Below are 16663 nucleotides of genomic sequence, written 5' to 3'. Positions count from 1 at the left end.
AAGGGTAAAGTGAGAGAGGTGATAAACTGTTCATTTTTATTTTTCTTCAAGCAAGAATTTGTTATTTTTAAATGGTACCGGTGTGTACTATTTACTCTCAGGCAGGAGATGGATGAAGATTTCTGCCTAGAGGATGATGATCTTGGCATTTGTAACTAAGGTCCACTGCTGTTCCCACAGAAGCTGAGGAGTACAGGAAAACTTCAGTGTGAGGAATGGTTTCTTGCTATACAGCAATGAGGTATGTTCAGTCATTTTTTCTGGAGAGACTGTGATATTTCAGAAAGGCTGACAGTATCCCCATGAGGGGAAGAGTAAGCAGTAATCCTAGTCTTATAAGGGGCATTACTAAGCTTGCATAAAGGGCTAAACTTATGGTTGACACTCAGTTTGAATGATATATAGCAAACAGTTGTGTGTTCTGGGAGTGCTTTTAATACTTTAAGGGACAACTGTATTGAGGGTTCACTTTGCTTTTTGTGGTTTTTAAAACCCACATGGCTGTAAAAACGCTTGGTATGTTTTTTTGAAGGCCTTAGTCACATCGAGTGAGATGGGCGGGGCCTATTTTCTCGCCTCAGTTGCGCAGTTGTTTTCTCTAAGACAAGCAGCAAGCTACAACACCGGAGGGTCCTGGTGAACTTCTTGGGCCAAATCGAAGCTTTATCCCCACATTACCAATCGCTAAGGGCATGTAGGCGCCACAGCAGAGCTGTGGCAAGGTGCTGACAGGGGTTTTTACCGTTTTTTGGCACTTTGTCAATCCGGTTTCCTTATTTGGGGGTTAATTGTTTAAATTGCTTGTTGAGGGTAAGACCCTATTCGGGCCTGAACTGAAAGAGATCATTTCAGATATCAATGGAGGGAAGGGTCATGCCCTCCCTCAGGATAAGTCAAATAAGAGGAGGACTAAACAAAATAATTTTCGTTCCTTTCGAAACTTCAAGGGTGGTCCCGCTTCCTCTTCCCCTGCTGCAAAGCAAGAGGGGAACTTTGCTCAATCTAGGCCAGTCTGGAGACCTAACCAGGCTTGGAACAAGGGTAAACAGGCCAAGAAGCCTGCTGCTGCCACCAAGACAGCATGAAGGGGTAGCCCCTGATCCAGGACCGGATCTAGTAGGGGGCACTTTCTCTTTCTCTTTCTCTTTTTTTCTCTTTCTCTTTTTTTCTCTTTCTCTTTTTTTCTCTTTCTCTTTTTTTCTCTTTTTCTCTTTCTCTTTTTTTTTCTTTCTCTTTTTTTCTCTTTCTCTTTTTTTCTCTTTCTCTCTTTTTTCTCTTTCTCTTTTTTTTCTCTTTCTCTTTTTTTTCTCTTTCTCTTTTTTTTCTCTTTCTCTTTTTTTCTCTTTCTCTTTTTTTTCTCTTTCTCTTTTTTTTCTCTTTCTCTTTTTTTTCTCTTTCTCTTTTTTTCTCTTTCTCTTTTTTTCTCTTTCTCTTTTTTTCTCTTTCTCTTTTTTTTCTCTTTCTCTTTTTTTTCTCTTTCTCTTTTTTTTCTCTTTCTCTTTTTTTTCTCTTTCTCTTTTTTTTCTCTTTCTCTTTTTTTTCTCTTTCTCTTTTTTTTCTCTTTCTCTTTTTTTTCTCTTTCTCTTTTTTTTCTCTTTCTCTTTTTTTTCTCTTTTTTTTCTCTTTCTCTTTTTTTTCTCTTTCTCTTTTTTTCTCTTTCTCTTTTTTTCTCTTTCTCTTTTTTTTCTCTTTCTCTTTTTTTTCTCTTTCTCTTTTTTTTTCTCTTTCTCTTTTTTTTTCTCTTTCTCTTTTTTTTTCTCTTTCTCTTTTTTTTTCTCTTTCTCTTTTTTTTTCTCTTTCTCTTTTTTTTTCTCTTTCTCTTTTTTTTTCTCTTTCTCTTTTTTTTTCTCTTTCTCTTTTTTTTTCTCTTTCTCTTTTTTTTTCTCTTTCTCTTTTTTTCTTCTGTTATGTGTGATCAGTCCACGGGTCATCATTACTTCTGGGATATAACTCCTCCCCAACAGGAAATGCAAGAGGATTCACCCAGCAGAGCTGCATATAGCTCCTCCCCTCTACGTCAGTCCCAGTCATTCTCTTGCACCCAACGACTAGATAGGATGTGTGAGAGGACTATGGTGATTATACTTAGTTTTTATGACTTCAATCAAAAGTTTGTTATTTTACAATAGCACCGGAGCGTGTTATTACTTCTCTGGCAGAGTTTGAAGAAGAATCTACCAGAGTTTTTTACTATGATTTTAACCGGAGTAGTTAAGATCATATTGCTGTTCTCGGCCATCTGAGGGAGGTAAAAGCTTCAGATCAGGGGACAGCGGGCAGATGAATCTGCATTGAGGTATGTAGCAGTTTTTATTTTCTGAATGGAATTGATGAGAAAATCCTGCCATACCGTTATAATGACATGTATGTATACACTTCAGTATTCTGGGGATGGTATTTCACCGGAACTACTCTGTTAAAGGTCACTAATCCTTTTAATAAGTATTTATCATGTTAAACGTTTTTGCTGGAATGTAGAATCGTTTACATTGCTGAGGTACTGAGTGAATAAATATTTGGGCATTATTTTCCACTTGGCAGTTGTTTGCTTTTAATTGTGACAGTTTCGTTTCTCTTCACTGCTGTGTATGAGAGGGAGGGGCCGTTTTTGGCGCTCTTTGCTACGCATCAAAAATTTCCAGTCAGCTACTCTTATATTTCCTGCATGATCCGGTTCATCTCTGACAGATCTCAGGGGGTCTTCAAACTTCTTTGGAGGGAGGTATATTCTCTCAGCAGAGCTGTGAGAATTTCATATTGACTGTGAATAAAAACGTTGCTCTGTAATTTTTATGTCAAATTTAATTATTGTTATTTTACTAATGGGAACAAACCTTTGCTAAAAGTTGTGTTGGTTTAAAGTTTGATGCTATAACTGTTTTTCAGTTCATTATCTCAACTGTCATTTAATCGTTTAGTACCTCTTTGAGGCACAGTACGTTTTTGCTAAAAAAGATTATAACCAGGTTGCAAGTTATTGCTAGTGTGTTAAACATGTCTGACTCAGAGGAAGATATCTGTGTCATTTGTTCCAATGCCAAGGTGGAGCCCAATAGAAATTTATGTACTAACTGTATTGATGCTACTTTAAATAAAAGTCAATCTGTACAATGTGAACAAATTTCACCAAACTGCGAGGGGAGAGTTATGCCGACTAACTCGCCTCACGCGGCAGTACCTGCATCTCCCGCCCGGGAGGTGCGTGATATTTTGGCGCCTAATACATCTGGGCGGCCATTACAGATAACATTACATGATATGGCTACTGTTATGACTGAAGTTTTGTCTAAATTACCAGAACTAAGAGGCAAGCGTGATCACTCTGGGGTGAGAACAGAGTGCGCTGACAATACTAGGGCCATGTCTGATACTGCGTCACAGCTTGCAGAGCATGAGGACGGAGAGCTTCATTCTGTGGGTGACGGTTCTGATCCAAACAGATTGGATTCAGATATTTCAAATTTTAAATTTAAATTGGAGAACCTCCGTGTATTACTAGGGGAGGTCTTAGCAGCTCTCAATGATTGTAACACCGTTGCAATACCAGAGAAACTGTGCAGGTTGGATAAATACTTTGCGGTACCGGCGAGTACTGACGTTTTTCCTATACCTAAGAGATTAACTGAAATTGTTACTAAGGAGTGGGATAGACCCGGTGTGCCGTTCTCACCCCCTCCAATATTTAGAAAGATGTTTCCAATAGACGCCACCACTCGGGACTTATGGCAAACGGTCCCTAAGGTGGAGGGAGCAGTTTCTACTTTAGCTAAGCGTACCACTATCCCGGTGGAGGATAGCTGTGCTTTTTCAGATCCAATGGATAAAAAATTAGAGGGTTACCTTAAGAAAATGTTTGTTCAACAAGGTTTTATATTGCAACCCCTTGCATGTATCGCGCCGATTACGGCTGCGGCAGCATTTTGGATTGAGTCTCTGGAAGAGAACCTTAGTTCATCTACGCTAGACGACATTATGGACAGGCTTAGAGTCCTTAAACTAGCTAATTCATTCATTTCGGAGGCCGTAGTACATTTAACCAAACTTACGGCTAAGAACTCAGGATTCGCCATACAGGCACGTAGGGCGCTGTGGCTAAAATCCTGGTCAGCTGATGTTACTTCTAAGTCCAAATTACTTAATATACCTTTCAAGGGGCAGTCTTTATTTGGGCCCGGTTTGAAAGAAATTATCGCTGACATTACAGGAGGTAAGGGCCACGCCCTACCTCAAGACAAAGCCAAAGCTAAGGCTAGACAGTCTAATTTTCGTCCCTTTCGGAATTTCAAAACAGGAGCAGCATCAACCTCCACTGCACCAAAACAGGAAGGAGCTGTTGCTCGTTACAGGCAAGGCTGGAAGCCTAACCAGTCCTGGAACAAGGGCAAACAGGCCAGGAAACCTGCTGCTGCCCCAAAGACAGCATGAACCGAGAGCCCCCGATCCGGGACCGGATCTAGTGGGGGGCAGACTTTCTCTCTTCGCCCAGGCCTGGGCAAGAGATGTTCAAGATCCCTGGGCGCTAGAGATCATATCTCAGGGATACCTTCTAGACTTCAAATTATCTCCCCCAAGAGGGAGATTTCATCTGTCAAGGTTGTCAACAAACCAGATAAAGAAAGAAGCGTTTCTACGCTGTGTACAAGATCTGTTATTAATGGGAGTGATCCATCCGGTTCCGCGGTCGGAACAAGGACAAGGGTTCTACTCAAACCTGTTTGTGGTTCCCAAAAAAGAGGGAACTTTCAGGCCAATCTTAGATTTAAAGATTCTAAACAAATTCCTAAGAGTTCCATCGTTCAAAATGGAAACTATTCGGACAATCTTACCCATGATCCAAAAGGGTCAGTACATGACCACAGTGGATTTAAAAGATGCTTACCTTCACATACCGATTCACAAAGATCATCACCGGTATCTACGGTTTGCCTTCCTAGACAGGCACTACCAGTTTGTAGCTCTTCCATTCGGATTGGCTACGGCCCCAAGAATCTTCACAAAGGTTCTGGGTGCCCTTCTGGCGGTACTAAGACCGCGAGGGATTTCGGTAGCTCCGTACCTAGACGACATTCTAATACAAGCTTCAAGCTTTCAAACTGCCAAGTCTCATACAGAGTTAGTTCTGGCATTTCTAAGGTCGCATGGATGGAAAGTGAACGAAAAGAAGAGTTCTCTTTTTCCTCTCACAAGAGTTCCATTCTTGGGGACTCTTATAGATTCTGTAGAAATGAAGATTTACCTGACAGAAGACAGGTTAACAAAGCTTCAAGATGCATGCCGTGTCCTTCATTCCATTCAACACCCGTCAGTAGCTCAATGCATGGAGGTGATCGGCTTAATGGTAGCGGCAATGGACATAGTACCTTTTGCACGCCTACACCTCAGACCGCTGCAATTGTGCATGCTAAGTCAGTGGAATGGGGATTACTCAGATTTGTCCCCTACTCTGAATCTGAATCAAGAGACCAGAAATTCTCTTCTATGGTGGCTTTATCGGCCACACCTGTCCAGGGGGATGCCATTCAGCAAGCCAGACTGGACAATTGTAACAACAGACGCCAGCCTACTAGGTTGGGGCGCTGTCTGGAATTCTCTGAAGGCTCAGGGATTATGGAATCAGGAGGAGAGTCTCCTTCCAATAAACATTCTGGAATTGAGAGCAGTTCTCAATGCCCTTCTGGCTTGGCCCCAATTAACAACTCGGGGGTTCATCAGGTTTCAGTCGGACAATATCACGACTGTAGCTTACATCAACCATCAGGGAGGGACAAGAAGCTCCCTAGCAATGATGGAAGTATCAAAGATAATTCGCTGGGCAGAGTCTCACTCTTGCCACCTGTCAGCAATCCACATCCCGGGAGTGGAGAACTGGGAGGCGGATTTCTTGAGTCGCCAGACTTTTCATCCGGGAGAGTGGGAACTTCATCCGGAGGTCTTTGCCCAAATACTTCGACGTTGGGGCAAACCAGAGATAGATCTCATGGCGTCTCGCCAGAACGCCAAACTTCCTCACTACGGGTCCAGATCCAGGGATCCGGGAGCGGTTCTGATAGATGCTTTGACAGCACCTTGGAACTTCGGGATGGCTTATGTGTTTCCACCCTTCCCGCTGCTTCCTCGATTGATTGCCAAAATCAAACAGGAGAGAGCATCAGTGATTCTAATAGCGCCTGCATGGCCACGCAGGACTTGGTATGCAGATCTAGTGGACATGTCATCCTGTCCGCCTTGGTCTCTACCTCTAAGACAGGACCTTCTGATACAGGGTCCATTCAAACATCAAAATCTAACTTCTCTGAAACTGACTGCTTGGAAATTGAACGCTTGATTTTATCAAAACGTGGTTTTTCTGAGTCGGTTATTGATACCCTGATACAGGCTAGGAAGCCTGTTACCAGAAAGATTTACCATAAAATATGGCGTAAATACCTATACTGGTGCGAATCCAAACGTTACTCCTGGAGTAAGGTTAGGATCCCTAGGATATTGTCCTTTCTACAAGAAGGTTTAGAAAAGGGTTTATCAGCTAGTTCATTAAAGGGACAGATTTCAGCTCTGTCCATCTTGTTACACAGGCGTCTGTCAGAAAATCCAGACGTCCAGGCCTTTTGTCAGGCTTTAGCTAGGATCAAGCCTGTGTTTAAAGCTGTTGCTCCGCCATGGAGTTTAAACTTAGTTCTTAACGTTTTACAGGGTGTTCCGTTTGAACCCCTTCATTCCATTGATATAAAATTGTTATCTTGGAAAGTTCTATTTTTAATGGCTATTTCCTCGGCTCGAAGAGTCTCTGAGTTATCAGCCCTACATTGTGATTCTCCTTATCTGATCTTTCACTCAGACAAGGTAGTTCTACGTACTAAACCTGGGTTCTTACCTAAGGTAGTCACTAACAGGAATATCAATCAAGAGATTGTTGTTCCATCCTTGTGTCCAAATCCTTCTTCAAAGAAGGAACGTCTTCTACACAATCTGGATGTAGTTCGTGCCCTCAAGTTCTACTTGCAGGCAACTAAAGATTTTCGCCAAACTTCTTCCCTGTTTGTCGTTTATTCTGGACAGAGGAGAGGTCAAAAAGCTTCTGCTACCTCTCTCTCTTTTTGGCTTCGTAGCATAATACGTTTAGCCTATGAGACTGCTGGACAGCAGCCTCCTGAAAGAATTACAGCTCACTCCACTAGAGCTGTGGCTTCCACTTGGGCCTTTAAGAATGAGGCCTCTGTTGAACAGATTTGCAAGGCTGCAACTTGGTCTTCGCTTCATACTTTTTCCAAATTTTACAAATTTGACACTTTTGCTTCTTCGGAGGCTATTTTTGGGAGAAAGGTTCTTCAGGCAGTGGTTCCTTCTGTATAATGAGCCTGCCTATCCCTCCCGTCATCAGTGTACTTTTGCTTTGGTATTGGTATCCCAGAAGTAATGATGACCCGTGGACTGATCACACATAACAGAAGAAAACATAATTTATGCTTACCTGATAAATTCCTTTCTTCTGTTGTGTGATCAGTCCACGGCCCGCCCTGTTTTTAAGGCAGGTAAATATCTTTTAAATTATACTCCAGTCACCACTTCACCCTTGGTTACTCCTTTCTCGTTGATTCTTGGTCGAATGACTGGGACTGACGTAGAGGGGAGGAGCTATATGCAGCTCTGCTGGGTGAATCCTCTTGCATTTCCTGTTGGGGAGGAGTTATATCCCAGAAGTAATGATGACCCGTGGACTGATCACACAACAGAAGAAAGGAATTTATCAGGTAAGCATAAATTATGTTTTTTCTCTTTCTCTTTTTTTTTCTCTTTCTCTTTTTTTTTCTCTTTCTCTTTTTTTTTCTCTTTCTCTTTTTTTTTCTCTTTCTCTTTTTTTTTCTCTTTCTCTTTTTTTTTCTCTTTCTCTTTTTTTTTCTCTTTCTCTTTTTTTTTCTCTTTCTCTTTTTTTTTCTCTTTCTCTTTTTTTTTCTCTTTCTCTTTTTTTTTCTCTCTCTTCAGGCCTGGGCAAGAGACGTTCAGGACTCCTGGGCCGTAGAAATTGTAACCCAGGGGTATCTTCTAGATTTCAAAGATTCTCCTACATGGGGAGATTCCATCTTTCTCAATTGTCTGTAAACCAGACAAAAAGAGAGGCATTCTTACGCTATGTAGAAGATCTATTTACCATGGGAGTGATCTGCCCAGTTCCGAAAACAGAACAGGGGCAGGGGTTCTACTCCAATCAGTGGTTCCCAAAAAAGAGGGAACCTTCAGACCAATTCTAGATCTCAAGATCCTAAATCAATTCCTAAGGGTCCCATCCTTCAAGATGGAGACCATTCGGACTATTTTACCAATGATCCAGGAGGGTCAATATATGACCACCGTGGACATAAAGGATGCGTATCTACACATTCCTATCCACAAAGATCATCACCAATTCCTGAGGTTTGCCTTTCTGGACAAGCATTACCAGTTTGTGGCTCTTCCCTTCGGGTTGGCCACGGCGCCAAGAATCTTCACAAAGGTGGTAGGGTCCCTTCTGGTGGTCCTAAGGCTGCAGGGCATAGCAGTGGCGCCTTATCTAGACGACATCCTAATTCAAGCTTCGACTTTCCAAGTAGCCAAGTCTCACACGGACTTAGTGTTGGCCTTTCTAAGATCTCATGGGTGGAAAGTGAACGTAAAAAAAGAGTTCTCTTTCCCCTCTCACAAGAGTTTCATTTCTAGGGACTCTGATAGACTCGGTGGACATGAAAATATTTCTGACGGAGGTCAGGAAATCAAACATTTTGACCACCTGCCGAGCTCTTCATTCCATTCCTCGGCCGTCAGTGGCTCAGTGTATAGAGGTAATCGGACTAATGGTAGCGGCAATGGACGTAGTTCCTTATGCTCGCTTACATCTCACACCACTGCAACTATGCATGCTCAATCAGTGTAATGGGGATTATGCAGATTTATCTCCAAAGATAAATCTGGATAAAGAGACCAGAGACTCTCTTCTATGGTGGTTGTCACAGGATCACCTGTCCCAGGGAATGTGTTTCCGCAGGCCAGCGTGGGTTAGAGTGACGACAGACGCCAGCCTACTGGGCTGGGGTGCAGTCTGGAATTCCCTGAAAGCATAGGGTTTGTGGACTCAAGAGGAGGCCCTCCTACCGATAAATATTCTGGAATTAAGAGCGATATTCGATGCTCTTCAGGCGTGGCCTCAGCTGGCTTCGGCCAGATTCATCAGATTTCAGTTGGACAACATCATGACTGTGGCTTATATCAATCATCAGGGGGGAACAAGGAGTTCCTTAGTGATGATAGAAGTTTCCAGAATAATCCGATGGGCAGAGACTCGCTCTTGCCATCTATCAGCGATCTATTTCCCAGGGGTAGAGAACTGGGAGGCAGATTTTCTAAGTCATCAGACTTTTCATCCGGGGGAGTGGGAACTCCATCCGGAGGTGTTTGCTGAACTGGTTCAGCTATGGTGCACACCAGAACGCCAAACTTCCTCGTTACGGATCCAGGTCAAGGGATCCTCAGGCAGTACTGATAGATGCTCTAGCAGTACCCTGGTCGTTCAACCTGGCTTATGTTTTTTTCACCTTTCCCTCTCCTTCCGCGTCTGATTGCTAGAATCAAACAGGAGAGAGCTTAGGTGATTTTGATAGCACCTGTGTGGCCACGCAGGACTTGGTATGCAGACCTGGTGGACATATCATCTCTGCCACTGAGACAGGACCTTTTGATTGAAGGTCCGTTCAAGCATCCAAATCTAATTTCTCTGCAACTGACTGCTTGGACATTAAACGCTTGATTTTATCAAAGCTGGGTTTCTCTGAGTCGGTCATAGATACCTTGATTCAGGCTCGAAAGCCTTTCACCAGGAAAATCTATCATAAGGTATGGCGTAAATATCTTTTTTTGGTGCGAATCCAAAAGCTACTCATGGAGTAAGATCAGGATTCCTAGGATTTTGTCTTTTCTCCAAGAGGGATTGGAGAAAGGATTGTCAGCTAGTTCCTTAAAAGGACAGATATCTGCTTTGTCTATTCTATTGCACAAGCGTCTGGCAGATGTCCCAGACGTTCTGGCTTTTTGTCAGGCTTTAGTTAGAATCAAGCCTGTGTTTAAACCTGTTGCTCCGCCATGGAGTCTAAATTTAGTTCTTAAAGTTCTTCAAGGGGTTCCGTTTGAACCCATGCATTTCATAGATATTAAGCTTTTATTTTGGAAAGTTCTGTTTCTAGTTGCTATCTCTTCAGCTCGAAGAGTTTCTGAACTATCTGCATTACAGTGTGACTCGTCTTATCTTGTTTTCCATGCTGATAAGGTGGTTTTGCATACCAAACCTGGGTTCCTCCCTATAGTTGTTACTAACAGGAATATCAATCAGGAAATTGTTGTTCCTTCTCTGTGCCCTAATCCTTCTTCTAAGAAGGAACGTCTGTTGCACAACTTGGACGTGGTTTGTGCTTTGAAGTTTTATTTGCAGGCAACCAAAGATTTTCGTCAAATATCTTCTTTGTTTGTTGTCTATTCTGGAAAGCGTAGGGGTCAAAAGGCTACGGCTACCTCTCTTTCCTTTTGGCTGAAAAGCATCATCCGTTTGGCTTATGAGACTGCTGGATAGTAGCCTCCTGAAAGAATTACAGCTCACTCTACTAGAGCGGAGGCTTCCACATGGGCTTTTAAACATGCTTCTTTTGATCAAATTTGTAAGGCTGCGACTTGGTCTTCGCTTCATACCTTTTACAAATTTTACAAATTTGATACTTTTGCTTCTTCGGCGGCTATTTTTGGGAGAAAGGTTTTGCAAGCAGTGGTGCCTTCCGTTTAGGTTCCTGTCTTGTCACTCCCTTCATCCGTGTCCTAAAGCTTTGGTATTGATATCCCACAAGTAAGGATGAAACCGTGGACTCGATACAGCTTGCAAAAGAAAACAAAATTTTTGTTTACCTGATAAATTTCTTTCTTTTGCGATGTACCGAGTCCACAGCCCGCCCTGTCTATTCAAGACTGATATAGTATTTTTTTTATTAAAAACTTCAGTCACCTCTGCACCTTATAGTTTTTCCTTTTTTTTTTTTTCGAATGACTGGGGGGTGGAGTTGAGGGGGGAGCTATATAGACAGCTCTGCTGTGGTGCTCTCTTTGCCACTTCCTGTTAGGAAGGATAATATCCCACAAGTAAGGATGAAACCGTGGACTCGGTACATCGCAAAAAGAAATTTATCAGGTAAGCATAAATTTATTTATTTTTTCCTCCAAAATAATTTTTGAGGTAGCATTGACATAAACAACATCATATACTGTCATGACAACACACCTATATACATACATCTAGTCTTGTGTGTCTAATACATAGGCATGTCTTAGAAACTATAAGCAAAACAAGGTCCTAAACAATAGGAAGTACAATAGGTCATGAGCGGCATCTCTTTTTATATATAAACATTTTAACGTGGACAAAAAATAACGTAACAAGTGATCATCATAAGACCTAGCTTTCGTAAAGGGACTCTAAAAGGAAAGAAGTAGGTCTTTGTGTGTCCACAACATAGACAGCAGCAAGGAAATATGATACTCTAGATCTGCTTGACGCAGTACATAGTCAGAGAATAAAATAAAGATTATTTTATAGTATTGAGTATAAAATTATCAAGAGAAGCAGGGCCACTCTTGGACCTCATATGCTCCATAGAGATTTCTGGATTAGCACATTTTAATGCCATTCTAGGGAACCCTTCAAACTTTTAAATAACCCATAGTCTAAAACTTGGCCCTCGTAGTCCACCTCCTAATGAGGTTAAAGGGGCAGTCAAGTCCAAAAAAAATGTTTGATTCAGATAGGGCATGTAATTTTAAGCAACTTTCCAATTTACTTTTATCACCAATTTTGCTTTGTTCTCTTGGTATTCTTAGTTGAAAGCTAAACCTAGGAGGTTCATATGCTAATTTCTTAGACCTTGAAGGCTTCCTCTAATCTAAATGCATTTTGATAGGTTTTTTTTTTTTTTTACTACTAGAGGGCATTAGTTCGTGTGTTTCATATAGATAACATTGAGCTCATTCACGTGAATTTACTATGGAGACAGCTCTGATTGGCTAAAATGCAAGTCTATCAAAAGAACTGAAATAAGGGGGCAGTCTGCTGAGACTTAGATACACGGTTATCACAGAGGTAAAACTTGTATAATAACTTTGTTGGTTATGGAAAACTGGGGAATGGGTAATTAAGGGATTATCTATCTTTTTAAAACAATACAAATTCTGATGTTGACTGTCTCTTTTTTAAGTAGGATGGGGATTCTATGGGGTTATAAGAATCATATATTTGGTCCCTATTAGGGTATTATGTCAGCACGTCTAAACATAGCTATCTCTCAGAAATAAGAAGGTACAGATACATTCACAAATATGCAGGATCTCTAAGCAACATTGGTCACTAATAGATCTCTAAGGATCCAAATAATATAATTATTTTTGGTTGTCTAAGTAACATCCTTGGTAAAATAGTATTCATGAATAGGATTATTTATCTTACACCAGCCCTTGCTGGGCTTCTAGAGAGTGAAACATGTTTGTAAATGCATCTCTACATTGAGACACACAAACAGCAATTCATTCTCTAATAAACCATATAAGTTGAATGCTCTCCATTAGGATATTATATAAACCCATCTAAGCATGTTCATCTCCCAGAAGAAATAAGAAGATACAAATAATTTATGAAGGATAGGGAGTTTATGAATTACACTAGCCTGTTAACAAGAAATTTAGCTAATAATCTTATATTAGTGTCAAGGTAAATGTTGTCTTAACCGGATATCGTTCAGGATTAGAATTACGTATCCAATAACGGCCATTTCTGAGATAATAAAACACTCTTGTATATAAATCACTATATTGATTATCACACCTGCAACATTCAGTTTTCTAATGAACTCTATAGATTGAATAATTTTCTAAATTACCCATTTTTCCCCTCATGTCCAGTGAAGCCACTTTAGGACCTCAATGGTCTCTGCCTTCTAATCTGGGGGTACAGGCCTCTTTTGGACCTGCCTAATTAAAGATTTGCACGGAAGGAGGAGAACTATCTTTTATTTAACAGATACATTGCTATTAGCTCTTAACAAGGTGTTAAACATCTAATAGATGTCACTATCTCTCCCAATGACTGGATCAGAGCCAGGCCTCCCTTACTCACCATTTTAACTCATTTTACACCGTAAATTGAGAGTTATGTATACATCTAAGCAAGATAAGAAACGGTCAGCCCCACCATAGTAGGCCCAGAAGGCGTCTATATAGGGGCACCTGTTAATGCCATGAGGCGGTCAAATCTGTGGTTTATCCGCCAGAGACACTCAGCGGTCCAGTTTGGGAAGTCCTGTTGTATTAAAGAGAGGTTTTTATATAGTTCCAGTCAGTTAAAGCCGTGCCGGATTAACCGCACAGCTATTGGCTAAGAGGTGAAAACGTCACCTCTTAGCAAAAACATTTTTTAGCCGTGGGCTGCTGTAGCAGCTAAAAATGGCAATCTATTGAATCAAATAAAGGAGCTTTCTATATGAAGTATCTTGTACTTCATGAATAAAAGTCCCCTTTATTTGTTTCAATAGTCAATCCTAGCATTTGCAAAGCGCTAGGATTGACTTTCACTTTAAGTGTCCTCTGCCTCCTGGGATATAAATTCTTGCTGGATGGCTATTTAATCTCTAGATTACAGGCGGATTGTAACTCTATGTTGCAGAGCTCCCAATTAAGTGGTCATCTTAGACCATAGCCTGGACATGCCGCCTTTCGTGTCCTTTTTAAGGCATGTTTTGAAAATGCTAGAGGATTACAGTCCTAGTGGACCGAGGGATCCGTGGCCTTAGTTGCTGGATGGCAAGCTGGTTAGGCGGGTGGGGATGAAGCTAATCTCCTTAACATCTCCATTTTTCTTTATTTATGTTTCGGTTCCAGTTGTGAGCTTGGGTGAATGGGGTCTCTGATCGGCTGGTTCCGTTGGTGTATTCATTCACCTTGGGCGTTCACCCGCGGGTGCTGCCTTACTTTTATTTAGATCCGGATAGGATGTGTTTTTGTTTTTTATTAAAGGGACACTCAAGTCACAATTAAACTTCATGATTCAGATACAGCATGCACTTTTAAACAACTTTCCAATTTACAACAACTTTCCAATTTACTTCCATTAACAAAATGTGCACAGTCTTTTTATATTTACACTTTTTGAGTCACCAACTCATACTGAGCATGTGCAAGAATTCCCAGCATATACGTATATGCATTTGTGATTGGCTGATGGCTGTCACATGATACAGGGGGAATGGAAATAGACATAACTTTGCAATTTATTTAACAAAAATCTACTACTCATTTGAAGTTCAGACTACGTGCTATTGCATTGTCTTATCATGCATTTGTTGATTATGCAAATATACACTGTTGACTGGTCCTTTAAGCTCATGTCTGATATAATTCCGTTTTAGGAACGTTCTTCTCTGGAACCGATACTTGCGGTTTTGTGGTCGCATGGGGACTTCCCCCGGAAGTTCCATATTTTTTGAATAACAGTTATGTTTTTCTAGTTCTTCTTATTGAACCTTCTTGGACCTTAAATAGTTCTGGAGTGTACAAAAACAGCAATTACTAACAAGAGTAATTGAGTAGCGCTAGTTTCACCCAATATAATAAAATAAAAAACTGAATATATGATTACACAACACTATCTAAAAGATATATAAAATACCTAATCATAAAGGTTAAAACATATAAAATGGGTATAAGTAATATTGCTCCACAACAGAACCTATAAATGTAAAACAATATAATATACAATACACATAAAAAATGAATTAATAAAATGCACAAATACTTGTAAATTTCATGTGAAGTTCATAGTGATTTGCAAAATTCAACAGATTACTGGAAAGTCCTGGTTCCTTGAATCCTGCAGCTTCTCTTATAAGGGTATATCCAGAAACCCAAAGCACGATGCAATCTAAAGAAAAGGAGAGAAGCGCAGGACGTGATTCAAGTGTAGAGCCAAACTTTAATACGGATAACACGCACAATGATTGTACTCACAAGAAGGAAAATAAATAAAAGCACATCTGGTGTAAGGTATCCTCCGTGATCTCGCAGATTAAGCCGAACATTTTTTCCACTGGTTTGTACAAACAAAGATTGCCGCCAGCATACAAGCCTCTAACTCCAGCCGCCACGTCAGGAGGACACACACCCACACACACCCTCCGCTCTAATCCAATAGGCTATCCTCAAACACAGTGCTCCCGGCACAAGAGGACCTACGGTGGACGTACAAGAACTACTCGGCAAACGAAGTATTAAGACTTTACAAGTTCGGCTTAATCTGCGAGATCACGGAGGATACCTTACACCAGATGTTCTTTTATTTATTTTCCTTCTTGTGAGTACAATCATTGTGCGTGTTACCTGTATTAAAGTTTGGCTCTACACTTGAATCGTGTCCTGCGCTTCTCTCCTTTTCTGTTTGTTTTTTTTTAAGGACTCTGACTTAAGACCATGCCTCATTTTTTACTACTACTTGAGGCTTAAGTTTAAGGTCTCTCTGACAGGTCCCTACTGGTCTTCTGGGGCATCTGATGCTTCCTTGCAGACTCCAGATGTCTTTTCAACTGGGATGGCGCTATTGGCTGAAGGGTCTCGCCTCTATTGGTAGGGTGGTTTCCGTTGCTTAGTTCCCTCTTTCTCACCTAGGGTGGGGGAAGGGTTCTTGTGTGTTTTTCTTGAATTGGAGATACCTCAGTATCTGATGACCTGTGGGTCCTTGGTTTTTCTTGTAGGGTTTTTTTCCCTTACCGGCGTACTCCGAATCTTGGAATAGAGTAGTAGTTGGCTCCACCGTTCCTGAAGCAGGAGGTTGTGGGTTTGAACCCAGGTAAGGCTCCTGTTACTGATGGATTCTGGTATTTGGATGCTGGTGGTCTGAGTACTTTCTTCCCTTGGTAAGTCTTCCTCTTTATGGAAGATGGCAGTGTAGGGGTTCTCGGACCCGAACACTAAGTTCCTGTCCTGACTCACGGTAGCATGCCGGTTTTAGTAGCGGTCTGCGTTCTACTCTGCTTTTTGCTGCCTCGTAGATCCATCCTTTTTCTTCCAGAGGTCTGGGACTCTTGTCTTCGGTTTTAAGTAGCCGTTGGGCTGGAACCATTACCCTGGAGGGAAGGTCGGGGATCGGTTTGCTCTATGCAGTGTAGACTGTTTTCGTTTCTTGAGTCTGTCCTCTCTTTTGGTGGAAAGACTTTTGTTGTTCATCTCTCTTTGGTGGCATTTGCTGCTAGGAGGGGACGCTCCTGGGAGCCCAGTATTTTTCCGGTCGGAAGTTGTTGTCGAGATTTTTTGGCGTTACTCAGTGGGTTGAGTCCCACGACGGCTTAGGGTCAGCTTTGCTGCCTGGAAGCTGGTCATCACAAGTTCTTATTTCAGGTGGCTTGATGCTCTCTTGGAGAGCTCTTTGTTAGCTGCTAGGATAGTTATCCTGTCTCTGCTGTCTATGCTTGTCTAGACTGCAGGCTTCAAATTGACTATGATGCAACAGGGAACTCGTGGTTTTCTGGAGCACCTTATGTGGTATGGTGCTGTGTCAGGGATATGAGGGTGGCCTTTGGGTCACCTAAGTGTCATCTTTATTCTGAGTATGGACTTTTTT

The 16663-nt window shown here is 41.5% G+C and overlaps 1 protein-coding gene across 2 annotated transcripts in view; it reads left to right on the top strand.

Moving 5' to 3' along the window:
• Window positions 1-16663, top strand: part of MPZL1 (myelin protein zero like 1) — a 127699-nt gene that overhangs the window by 42107 nt on the left and 68929 nt on the right. The gene's annotated exons all lie outside the window — the stretch shown is intronic.

Source organism: Bombina bombina, chromosome 3, assembly GCF_027579735.1.
Source record: "Bombina bombina isolate aBomBom1 chromosome 3, aBomBom1.pri, whole genome shotgun sequence".
NCBI classification, from domain to species: Eukaryota; Metazoa; Chordata; class Amphibia; order Anura; family Bombinatoridae; genus Bombina; species Bombina bombina.
This window is presented reverse-complemented; position numbering and strand designations above follow the sequence as displayed.